Source organism: Martes martes (assembly GCF_963455335.1).
Source record: "Martes martes genome assembly, chromosome: 1".
Taxonomy (NCBI): domain Eukaryota; kingdom Metazoa; phylum Chordata; class Mammalia; order Carnivora; family Mustelidae; genus Martes; species Martes martes.
This window is the reverse complement of record NC_137888.1, coordinates 160,098,884-160,110,482: the sequence shown is the minus strand read 5'-3', so window position 1 is coordinate 160,110,482 and position 11,599 is coordinate 160,098,884.

The window sequence follows — 11,599 nt, the reverse complement described above, 5'->3', positions numbered from 1 at the left end:
GTGCAGATGTGGCAAGATGCTTCTCAAGTAATATTAATTTGGGGATTGCTATTTCTGTTTGCCCCCTCCCTCCCATTTCTAGGGTGTAGCCAGGATTTGCAAATCTTTACCTCAGAAAGTTTGGTAGGACAGAAAGTCTTTATCTGAGACCCAAACCCAGAGGTGGGAAGTTAACAATGACTACCGGAGGCAGGCAGGTAGCTTTAATTAGTGAAATGGTGCAGGTGTGATATCATGTGATATTCATCCACTGCACAAAAAAAGTGACCACGGAGTCTGCTTGTGGAGCTGCTTCTGAAATGGAGGACCCATTGATAATCTCTTCTGGAGTTTTGGTCAGAGGCTAAACTTGTAGCGCTTGGACTAAATCCAGCAGACAGACCAGAGCTGATTTAGTCAGTATGCATCCTGGACCATACTGATGGTTAAAATATTGAAATACCTAATAGTAAAGTGTATTATAGTAATTGTGGTAAGTGTTACAATTAGTTAATATAAATTTTAATATAAACTCACTGGTGATAGTTTTAGGATATTAGTATCATTGGAAAAGGTATTAATGATATAGCTACATCCAAGAAATATTCATGACATAGTTTAATCTGTGTCACTGAACGGACTGGTTAAGTTGCTCGTGTAAACAAAATACTGATTGCTTCAGGAGAATCACTGGCTTAAAATAATTTTATTCTTGGCCCTTTGTAATTCTTTTGAAAGTAGTTGTGCAATGTTTTATACACTTAAGGTGTTATTATAAAATATTAAAAAAACCTAAAACCTAGAATGAAGAGAGAAAATCTAGATAAAATTTTAAGACTTTTAAATATAATAAACACGAATCTTGTTAATTCACAGGACAAAGAAGGAACTATAATAGTAGTGAATCCCGGCCTGACACCTGTTGTCTCTTTTGGTGTGGTGCAAGAATTTGCACAAAATGAAACTTGTATTAAATAAACTTTATTATATAAAATTTGTAATCTGGTATGAAAAATAACTTGATTTTTTTCCAACCAAGAATTTGACTTCTGTCACTTGGTAGTGATTGAAAAGTTGGGTGCAAATAGTGCTCAAAAGTTTTGTATTTACTACTGGGTATTTACACTAAAGATACAAATGTAGTGATCTGAAGGGGAAGGTGTACCTGAATGTTTATAGCAGCAATGTCCACAATAGCCAAACTATGGAAAGAATCTAGATGTCCATCAACAGATGAATGGATAAAGAAGATGTGGCGTATATATATATGCCATGTATATATATATATATATGCCATATATATATATGCCACATTTTCTTTATCCATTCATCTGTTGATGGACATCTAGATTCTTTCCATCGTATATATATATATATATCTTTCCATATATATATATATATATATATGGATGCTATGCAGCCATTATATTTCATTTCCAAAGAAATGAAATCTTGCCATTTGCAATGACATGGATAGAACTAGAGGGTATTATGTTGAGTGAAATAAGTCAATCAGAGAAAGATAATTATCATATGATATCTCTGATATGAGGAATTTGAGAGATTGGGCAGGGGGTTTTGGGGTTTAGGGAGGGAGAAAATGAAACAAGATGGTACCATGAAGGGAGACAAACCATGAGAGACTCTTAATATCAGGAAACAAACAGGGTTGCTGGGGGATGGGGTGGGAGGGAGGGGGTGGCTGGGTTGTGGACATTGGGAGGAGGGTATGTGCTATGGTGAGTGCTGTGAATTGTATAAGACTGATGATTCACAGACCTGTACCTCAGAAACAAATAATATGTTATATGTTAATTTTTTAAAAAGTTAATTTTTTAGTAACCTATAAAGAATGTTTGGGACAGATTGACAAAAGGCAAAGTAGTCCACAATTATTAAAATTCCTCTTTAGAATTTGTAAAAAAAAAAAAAAAGTTTTGTGTTTAAAGATTAAAGTTCTAAATGTTTAATTCATCAGGATGCTGTTAAAACTTGTTCAAGTGAAATCTTTGACACTATATAACTGGGCATTTTTTAAAAAATATTTAATAGAATTTCTTTTTTTTTTAAGATTTTATTTATTTGACAGAGAGAGAGAAATCAGAAGTAGGCAGAGAAGCAGGCAGAGAGAGAGGGGGAAGCAGGCTCCCTGCTGAGCAGAGAGCCCAATGCGGGGGCTCCATCCCAGGACCCTGAGATCATGACCTGCGCCAAAGGCAGAGGCTTAACCCACTGAGCCACCCAGATGCCCCTTTAATAGAATTTCTAAAGGAATGCTATTGATATGGATTTGGGTACTATGGACCTACTTGTTGCAAAACACAGATGAGAAAACTTTTTGGAAAACAAATCAAGGCAGTTCATTTAATTTTTTTACTTACTAGATTACCAGTTTATTATAAAAAGGAGTGCTTGGAACAGCCAGATAGGAGACATGCATAGGGCAAGATATGTGGAAAAGGAAAAGGACACACAGCTTCTCTGCCCTCTCCAGGTGGGCCGTTGTCCCTGAATCTGCATGTCTCACCAACAGGGAGGCTCTCCAACCCCTGTCCTCTTGGGTTTTTATGGAGACGTCATTACCGTAGGCATAATTGATTAAATGATTGGCCATTGGCAGTTGATTGAACCTCTAGCCTTTCTACCCAGGCAGATCATTTTAAATCACCATCAAAGAAACTTGTTTTACTTAAAGGTGTTTGGATAATTTGTTTATAATACAAATTTTGTGCTTTTGAAGATAATGGTTTTTGTTGATCTGATGGTATTGAGAACCACATTTAATACAGTGTATTGAGCTTTTTTCCCAAGTTCAATACAAGAAACTTGTATTGGGCAAGAAAAATTATATTTCATTGAAAAATATTTCCATAAAAATGTCATTGGAGTATTTTACGACAATTAAAAAAAGTCATTGGATTTTGTACAAAAAGTACCAGTGTAATATTAGAGTCTGGGGTTTCAGCCAAAAGTTTAGAAAAAATTTGGATGTATTAACTTGGCACTAAGTTATCAAATTTAACTAATTTTGGGTAAAGCAATACAAGATATAAGTCAAGTAGTTCTCATGTTTTCCTCAATATGCTGTATTTACTATCACACATCAAATAAAGATCAGAAAGAACTGCAAATTACATAAAGAAAATCAAACCTTGATGGACAGCTTGAAGTGCTAGAGCTTCAAAAGCAGTTTGGAAATCAGTAAATTCTGTATATTCATTGTCAGAGAAAACAGAGTGGTTAGTGATTTCAAAAACATGTTTGAAGTGTAAATGATATTTTCACAGAAATGTCAAAATATGTTTCAGCTTAATGAGAAAAATGATTTAATTATTGTGGCTGATATTTTAGTGAACTATAGATGAAACAGGAGAATGTATGTAAACTGTCATAGTCTGTTAGGGTTGCTGTAACTGAATACCACAGACTGAGTGACTTATAAGCAACAGAAATGTATTTCTCACAATTTCGGAGGCTGGAAGTCAGATAAAGGTGCCAGCATGGGGCAGATTCCTGTGAGAGCCCTCTTCCAGGGTTGCAGACATCAGACTGCTCCTTGCATCCTCACATGGTGGAGAGCAGAGGAAACAAGGTATCTAGTGACTGTTTTTTGTTTTTTGTTTGTTTGTTTGTTTGTTTGAGAGAGAGAGAGAGAGAGAGGGTATGAGTTGGGTAGGGGGTAGAGGGAGAGAGAGAGAATCTCAAGCAGGCTTCATGCACAGCGCAGAGCCCAACATGGTGTTCAGTGTCACGAACCAGAGATGTCAACAACCCTGAGATCATGATTTAAGCCGAAATCAGGAGTCAGACAGTTAACCAACTGAGCCACCCAGGCGCCCCTCTCTAGTGACTCTTATTAGAACATTAATCCTTATGACCTCCATGTTGTGTCCTTATCTAATTGTAATTATCACATTAAAGAGACAGGTAGGACTTTGATATGAATTTTGGGGAGACATTCTGTCCATAATATAAACAGATAAAGGAAACTTTGAAACAGAAGTGGAAGGTAGAGATATTAAAAAAGTATATATATAGGTATACTGTTTGAAACTAAGCGAAGTACCAATTTCAATTGAAAAACTGTTACGATTGTCCAACAGCTAATATGAAAAGGTATTTGAGGACAAATGTGAAAAATGTAATGAACTTTTCAATTCTTTCAACTTACCGAGTCCTGAAATTTGGCCAGCTGGTTTGTGCAGTTCTGAAGTTTGAGGGTGAACAATTAAGCCAACTCACTAAAAAGTATTTCAACAATTTTGTGATTTAGTCACTAACATAAATACTGACTATAGAAGAGCCTCAGACAAAGTCTGGAAAATGTTTAAATGTAACTGCTATTCATCAGAAGCTGAGGATTCAACACTGAACTATCATTGATGTTCAGAAAAACTGTCTATTTAACTCATCTAGTGATTAGCAATTAATGGAGAAGTTGCTGGAAGAATTTGATGTTGCTCCTTATGTCAAATCGTGACTTACACAGGGACAAAATTTAGTGACAGTGAATAATTTCCAAATATAAACAAATGATTTACCCTTACTGGAATGATCTGATAAATTATTTTTTTGCCACAAACTATATTTTAACAAGTCATTTTATAATATATTTAGAAAATAGCATAAGACATGTTTTGAAATTTTGATTTACATATTAATCTGTATATTTATATTACTATATTTTGCCTGTCTCTGCAGGAGATAGCTTTTGTTGTCTTTTTACGAATCAAGAGAGATTGCATACAGCATAAAATCTAAATTTTTTACTTCTTTTGAAGAATAAGAAGACCTTGCAGCATTGCACCTACATTCCTACATGTGAGAATTCAGCCACATTGCATTTGCTCCCTTTAGGTCAGTCCTGAGCTCTTCAGCTCTCCATCATCTCTACCTTTGACTGTTACTTGCCTGCTGTCTATGAGTTTTTGAAATTGTGGCCCCTGCTTTAGAGTTTTAAGCCCGGATTCTGGCAGGATGATGGTGTCATTTGCTCCACTTACTTAATCAGAGGAATCAGGAAAAGAACTGATTGTCTACCCTCACCTCCATGGTGGGTGGGCAAGTATGTGAGTGTGTGTGAGAAAGAGAGGGAGAACCACGGCTTGATTTTAAACATAGAGTTTGATATGCTGGCGGTACGTATCAGGGAGGAGAGGTCGGTAGGCAGAGCTGGTGCTGAGAGATGGGTTAGGGTGAGGGGTTTGAAGTCCTCTTCTATGAGAGTAGATGAGATTTCCAAAGAACAAAGTACAGAGAGAAACCAGATGTTAGGAAAGAACTTGAGTGAGAGCATCACCCATATTTAAGGGTGAGGAGCAGGAAGAGCAGTGGTTCAAGAAGTAGAAAGGTTGAATGGAGGGGGCTTGTTCTTTTGGCAAGTTTGTTACTGTACTACTTAGGATGTAAATTTGGCTGTCGCTGCAGAGATTCCAAAAAAACAGTACAATAAACCAAAGGAAACCTGGGTAGCAGTGAACTAAGCTCTGCCTGTCTTATCACTCCCCTCCCTTTAGAGTGGCGTCCTTGTCCACAAAATCCATCATGGCACAACACTGCGTCTACATTTGGCGTGCATTCCCTTTTAACACACAGCCTGGAAGTTGAGCACAAAACTTTGTCTCACATCCTATTACCTATCACCTGGTCATGTGACCACACTTGAAAGGAGGCTGGGAAATGTAGTCATTTCCTAGAAAGTTATGTACTGGCTAAAAATCAGAATTACCTCGGAAGAAGGGGGAGAATGGATATTGGGAGACAACCGTGTTGTAGAATGTTAACATAGGAATTACCCTAGATATGAGTCTAGAGATTGAGTTTTGGATTGGAGATTTGCCAAATGGAATGTGTTCTTTTTCTCTTTTCTGTGGAGCAAAGTGTTCCTTTCTATTTTTATTTTGTTATGTTTAAAAATTTTATTTGTTAAGATTATTTATTTATCTGAGGGAGAGAGTGAATGAGAGAGAGAGCAGAAGTGGGGAGAAGGGCAGAAGGATAAGGAGAAGCAGACTCCCCCTGAGCAGAGACAACCTCCCCCCTGCAATGTGGGGCTTGATCCCAGGACCTCGGGATCATGACCTGAATCAAAGGCCGATGCTTAACTGACTGAGCCACCCAGGCACCCCTGAGTTGAGATTTTAATCAGTCAAAGAGAGGTGATAATATCCTTATGGAGTGGTTGTGAAGGTTAAGTGGAATAACACATATGAGAACACCTAACAAAATAACAGGTCTGGACAGCCTAATGCTTGCTAATTTCCTTTTTGCTATTAATCCAAGCCTCTCTGAAGCATCCAGAGGCAAATTCATCTTTCTTGCAAGAAAAAGTGACTATAATAATCATTACTACACTCGCTACCACTTACTGTTTGCTCTGCACCGTGTGCACTGTTAGGTAGGAACTCCTCCCAGAACCACACAGGCTGGGCCACTGGGCTCCCCATCAGGCCAGTCACAGACTCCGATGAGGATGACGTCGCCTGGGGGTGGCGGTGCAGCAGTCCTGTTTCACGTGCACTGATCAGTCCTCACTGACACTGTGAAGCAGGTATTATTAACCTATTTTGCAAAGAACTTTGTGACTTAGGTTAAGGAACTTGCCCAGTGTTACTGAATGACTCAGGGACCCAAACCTATGGAAACTATATCCTTTGGAGATACTTCGCTGCTGCATTGTAAAAATAATCTCAGGATCCACAGTTACTACAGTCTTCCAGTGAGGGGAGGGGAGGCAGAGGGAGAGGACAGACCATTTCAGTTTTAAAAACCATCTCCAAACCCCCCAAATAAAAACCACCTACCAGAAAATCCTGGAGCTGAGACTATTGCCAGCTGTCTCATTTACTATCCTTAGCCTCTAGGAAAGGGACAGAAACATAAACAGTCTGGAGCATCTTCTACCTCTTCCAAATAATTTGAAGCAAATATAGCAATTGTGAAATGTGTCAGATTGACAAGCTTTGGAAGGATGTGGTTTATTTATTTACTCAGTAGACACAATCTGAGTGTGGTAGCACAGACATCTTCCAGGGTCCTGTCAAGGTCAGATGGTGCTGCTTCTTGGATTTTTCCTGTGAAAATAAGTGCTCATAATTTTGGAAAGGACCTCAAGCACTTTTGTTCCACCCATGTTGGCCTCAAAGAGAGTTAGTTGTCTGCTGTCTCTTATTTGCAGGATTTTTAAAAGATTTTATTGGTTTATTTGAAAGAGAGAGGGAGAAGCAGAGTCCCTGCTGAGAAGAGAGCCTGATGTGGAACTTGATCCCAGGACCCTAAGATCAGGACCTGAGCTGAAGGCAGGCACTTAACCGACTGAGCCACTCTGGTGCCCTACAGGATGTCTTGATCAACACCTCTTTGAGGGCCAAGAGTCCTCACAAAGTTGTTTGTTTCAAAACAAATGAATTCCAGATACTTTTTAAGAAAACAGTTTATCAATCACAAATAAACCCATTTGCAGTGGTTATCTCTGGCCTTCAACACTTAGATTTGGGGAAACATCCCCTGTCCCGATGTCAGATCCGAGCCAGCACTGGCGTGGTACTCAATATGACACTTATAAAATGCTCAGCATGCCTCCTCACTTGTCCAGCTAACTTAATGGCAACCTTCGCTCTCAAGAGAGCAGCTGGGGAGTCAGAGGAGGAACCCCATGAGAGGGGTCCTAGTGTCCACCTTACCCTGAAAGAAACATGACGGAATCTATTTGCTCTTCTAGAGGTACAGTGAGATAAAATTCAAAGACCATAAAGTCCACCCATTGAAGGTGGCTTTTAGTATATTCTCATGTTCGTACAAACGTCACCATTACCTGACTTCAGAACATTCTCATCACCCGCAAAAGAAACCCCATACTCATTAGCTGTCACTATATGGGTTTTTGTGGTGCTATTTGTTTTCAGTTCTCTCAGTTATGTATACGTGGTGTGGCATTGCTAAGTCATACGGTATCATCATGTTGAACTCTTTGGGGAATTGCCAAACTGTGTTCCAAAGCAGCTGCACCATTTTACATTCCTGCCGGCTATGTACAAGGGTCCAACTTCTCCACATCATTCCCAATGGTTAGTATTGTCTGTTGTTTTTTAAATTACCGTCTTTGCGGGTGTAAAGTGGTGTCTTGTTGAGGTTTTGATTTCCATTTCTGACGGTTAGTGATGTGAACATCTGAGAATTTTCTTTTTAACACTTTTTGGCTACTCGTATATTTTATTTGGAGGACATCTGTTCGAATTCTTTGCCCACTTTTAAATTGAGTTGCCTTTCTACTCTTGAGTTACAAAAGTTTTAAAATACATTTTGGATACAAGTCCCTTAACAAATATATGACCTGTAAATATTTTCTCCCCTTCTGAGAATTGTCCTTTCACTTTCTTGATGGTAACCTTTGAAGCACAAAAGTTTTTACTTTTGAGGAAATCTAATTTACCTATTTTTCTTTTTTTGCTTGTGCTTTGGATACCATAAGAAATTCTTTCCTAATCTAAGGCCGAGAAGATTTACAACCATTTTCTTCTAAGGGTTTTATAGGGTTCTAAGGGTTCTTAGATCCATTTTGAGTTAATTTCTGTATGTGGTGTGAGGTAGGGATCCATCTTTACTGCTTTGCATGTGCATATCCAATTGTTCCTGCACCATTTGTTGACGAGACTATTCGTTCCCTCCAAATTCTTTTTTTTTTTTTTTTTAAAGATTTCATTTATTCATTTGACAGATACAGATCACAAGCAGGCAGAGAGGCAGGCGGGGAGGGGGGAAGCAGGCTCCCCGCCAAGCAGGAAGTCCGACATGGGGCTTGATCCCAGGACCCTGGAATCATGACCCAAGCCGAAGGCAGAGGCTTTAACCCACGGAGCCACGCAGGCGCCCTGCCTCCAAATTCTTATGCTGAAGCCCTGACCAGCCCCTAGTACCTCAGAATGCGACTGTATTTGGAGGTAAGACCTTGAAAGTGTTGATGAGTTAAAGTGAAGCCATTAGGGTGGGCCCTCACCCATCATCTGTCTGGTGTCTGTTGAAGAGGAGAAAGTGTGGATACACGGAGAGACCCTGGGTAAGCACCCACAGAGAGGAGTGGTCATGTGAGGAGGCAGCAGGAGGACAGCCATCTGCAAGCCAAGGTGAGAGGACTCACAAGAAACCAACTCTGTCGACATCTTGATCATCAACTTCCTCCCCCAAGAACCATGAGAAGTAAATGTGTGCTTAAGGCACACAGTCTACCATATTTTGTTATGGCAGCCTTAACAAACTAATACACCTTCCCAGGTGTATTAGAAATAAGAATCGACTTAGAAATAAGAATCAACTCAAGAGCAACTGAGAGATGGGCGTCCTTTTCCCCACACTGCTGGCTCAGAGTGATATGTCTGCATTTTCTTCCTGAGGCAGCTCTCATTTCCTGTTGCTGTCAATGTCTTTCTCTGGTAATTTCCTGTCCCCTTTACTACCTTGACATTGCCTGAAAAAACAATATCCATGGTAGTTAAACCTGTACTTCTACTGATGTCAGTGCAATTGGTAAAGACCTCCCCCAATTTTCTCCTTCATGAAAGAAACAAGAAAACTGCCAAAAATGGTAAAAAAAAAAAAAATCAACTTATTCGGAGCTCTGAAAAGTAGCCAACGGCTTGCAACAATCTGGGTGAGCATTTATTCAAGAAAAACAGCGAATCATGATAAAAGTAGTGAGCTTTGTGGTGTTTTCATGTGCCTGTCCTCCTCTACCTGCCGCCCCCAGCTCTCCAGTAACCGGGAAGACCAGGAGGTGCAGTCATGATGAAAACCAATGGCCTGACAGTCACTGGAGAGTACAGAATGGGGTGGAGCTCCTTGGAAGCCCCATTTCAAGACAATTACCAATATTTGACTTGTCTGGAGGGTCTCCAGAAGACCCCGCTTGAAATACCCACTTTATTTGACTTGATTCGGAGCTCAGAAACCCCCAGTGCCAAAAACCTTTTCCCCAAGGACATTCCCCAGTAACATGTACTGGGGAAGTGTTCAACTTCACAACTGCCTGAAGTAGCAAATAACACTTGAGACAAGTAATAGGTTAGCCGAAAAGCTTAAAGGGCAGAACTGGGGAATGGTCCTCCACAGCAGCTTTGAAAAGCTCTGAAATATTCCTGCAAATCTAGAAGACCACATGCATGGGTTGAGCATGCCTGTAACTATGGCTGTTCACGTGCTCAGCAAAGACACAAAGGGCCCTAAACTCTAACATCTGGCTGACCTTGAGTATCTACCCCAGCAGGAAGTGGAAGGTCAGGTGGAGTTGTCCGCTGACCAGCTGAATGTTGAAGGTTTGCCCATGCAGAGAACCCCTCTGTGTAGATTGGGAGAATATGTGCTTAAGGAAATCCCCATCTAATCCACTGACACCAACCACTGACCAGTAAATTAACCGCAGGGCTGACGACTCAGCTAACTCAGCAGACTTCAGTCGTCACACCACAACAAAGAAGACAGAATTAGTTCATATAAATCACTAAACAAACAATAACAACAATAAATATAAGCCCTAGGGAGGGACAAAATCTGCCTCCAGGGTTGTCCCATTATATTGTTTAAAATATACCATTTTGGGGGCACCTGGCTGGCTCAGTTGGTTAAGCATCTGCCTTTGGCTCAGGTCATGATCTTGGGGTCCTGGGATCACGACCCATGTCTGGCTCGCTGCTCAGCAGGGAGTCTGCTTCTCCCTCTCCCTCTCCCTCTGCCCCTGCCCAGGCTTGTGCTCTCTCCCTCTTGCTCTCTGTCAAATAAATAAATAAAATTTTTTAAAAAGATAAAAAAATAAAATATCAAATTTTTAACAAAGATTTGAAAACATGCAAAAAGAAGGAAGATGAAGGAAGGAAGGAGAAAAGAAAGGAAAAAGAAAGAAAGAAAGAGAAAGAGAAAGAAAAAAGAACGAAAAGAAAAGAAAGAGAGAAAGAAAAAAAGAAAGAGAAAATACGGTCCATACACAGCAAACAAAGGCAATCCACAGAAGCTGTTCCTGGGGAAGTCTAGATGTTGGACTTCCATGACAAAGACCTTCTATCAGCTCTTTCAACATGAACAGAGTTAGAACATGTCTAAAAAATTAAAAGAAACTAGGAGAACACTATCTCTCCATATAGAAAATATCAATAAGGAGCTGGAAATCACAAAAATAGAAATTATGGAGTAAAATAAATACAGTTGTTGGGGCCGATTCCACGTTAAAACCTGTTAAACCCCTAGGGCCTGCCTGGGCCTGCTTAGCCATAGTGACTCCATGTTGCTTAGGTAGCCATATTGTTGTTTGATAAACGCCTCAGCAGTTACTGATATCAGTTCCGGGTAACCGGTACTAAAGCACACACCTAAAACAAGGCCAGACCGGTGGAAACATCCAATCAGCCAAAGCCATGTACGTAAGGGTCTGCACTATGATCTAGGCACACGTGTGATTTTATGTATTTCTCAACTGTATCAGTTAAATACTGTTGGTCTAGGAATTATGCTTACTAGAGAATCCTTATTCTCCCATGTTAGGAATAAATGAAGTGTTACACCGGTAATGACTTACATTTCCAAGGCTCTTGTTGCGAACCATGGGGTCAACCTGTATATGCCTTCCATAAGTTTG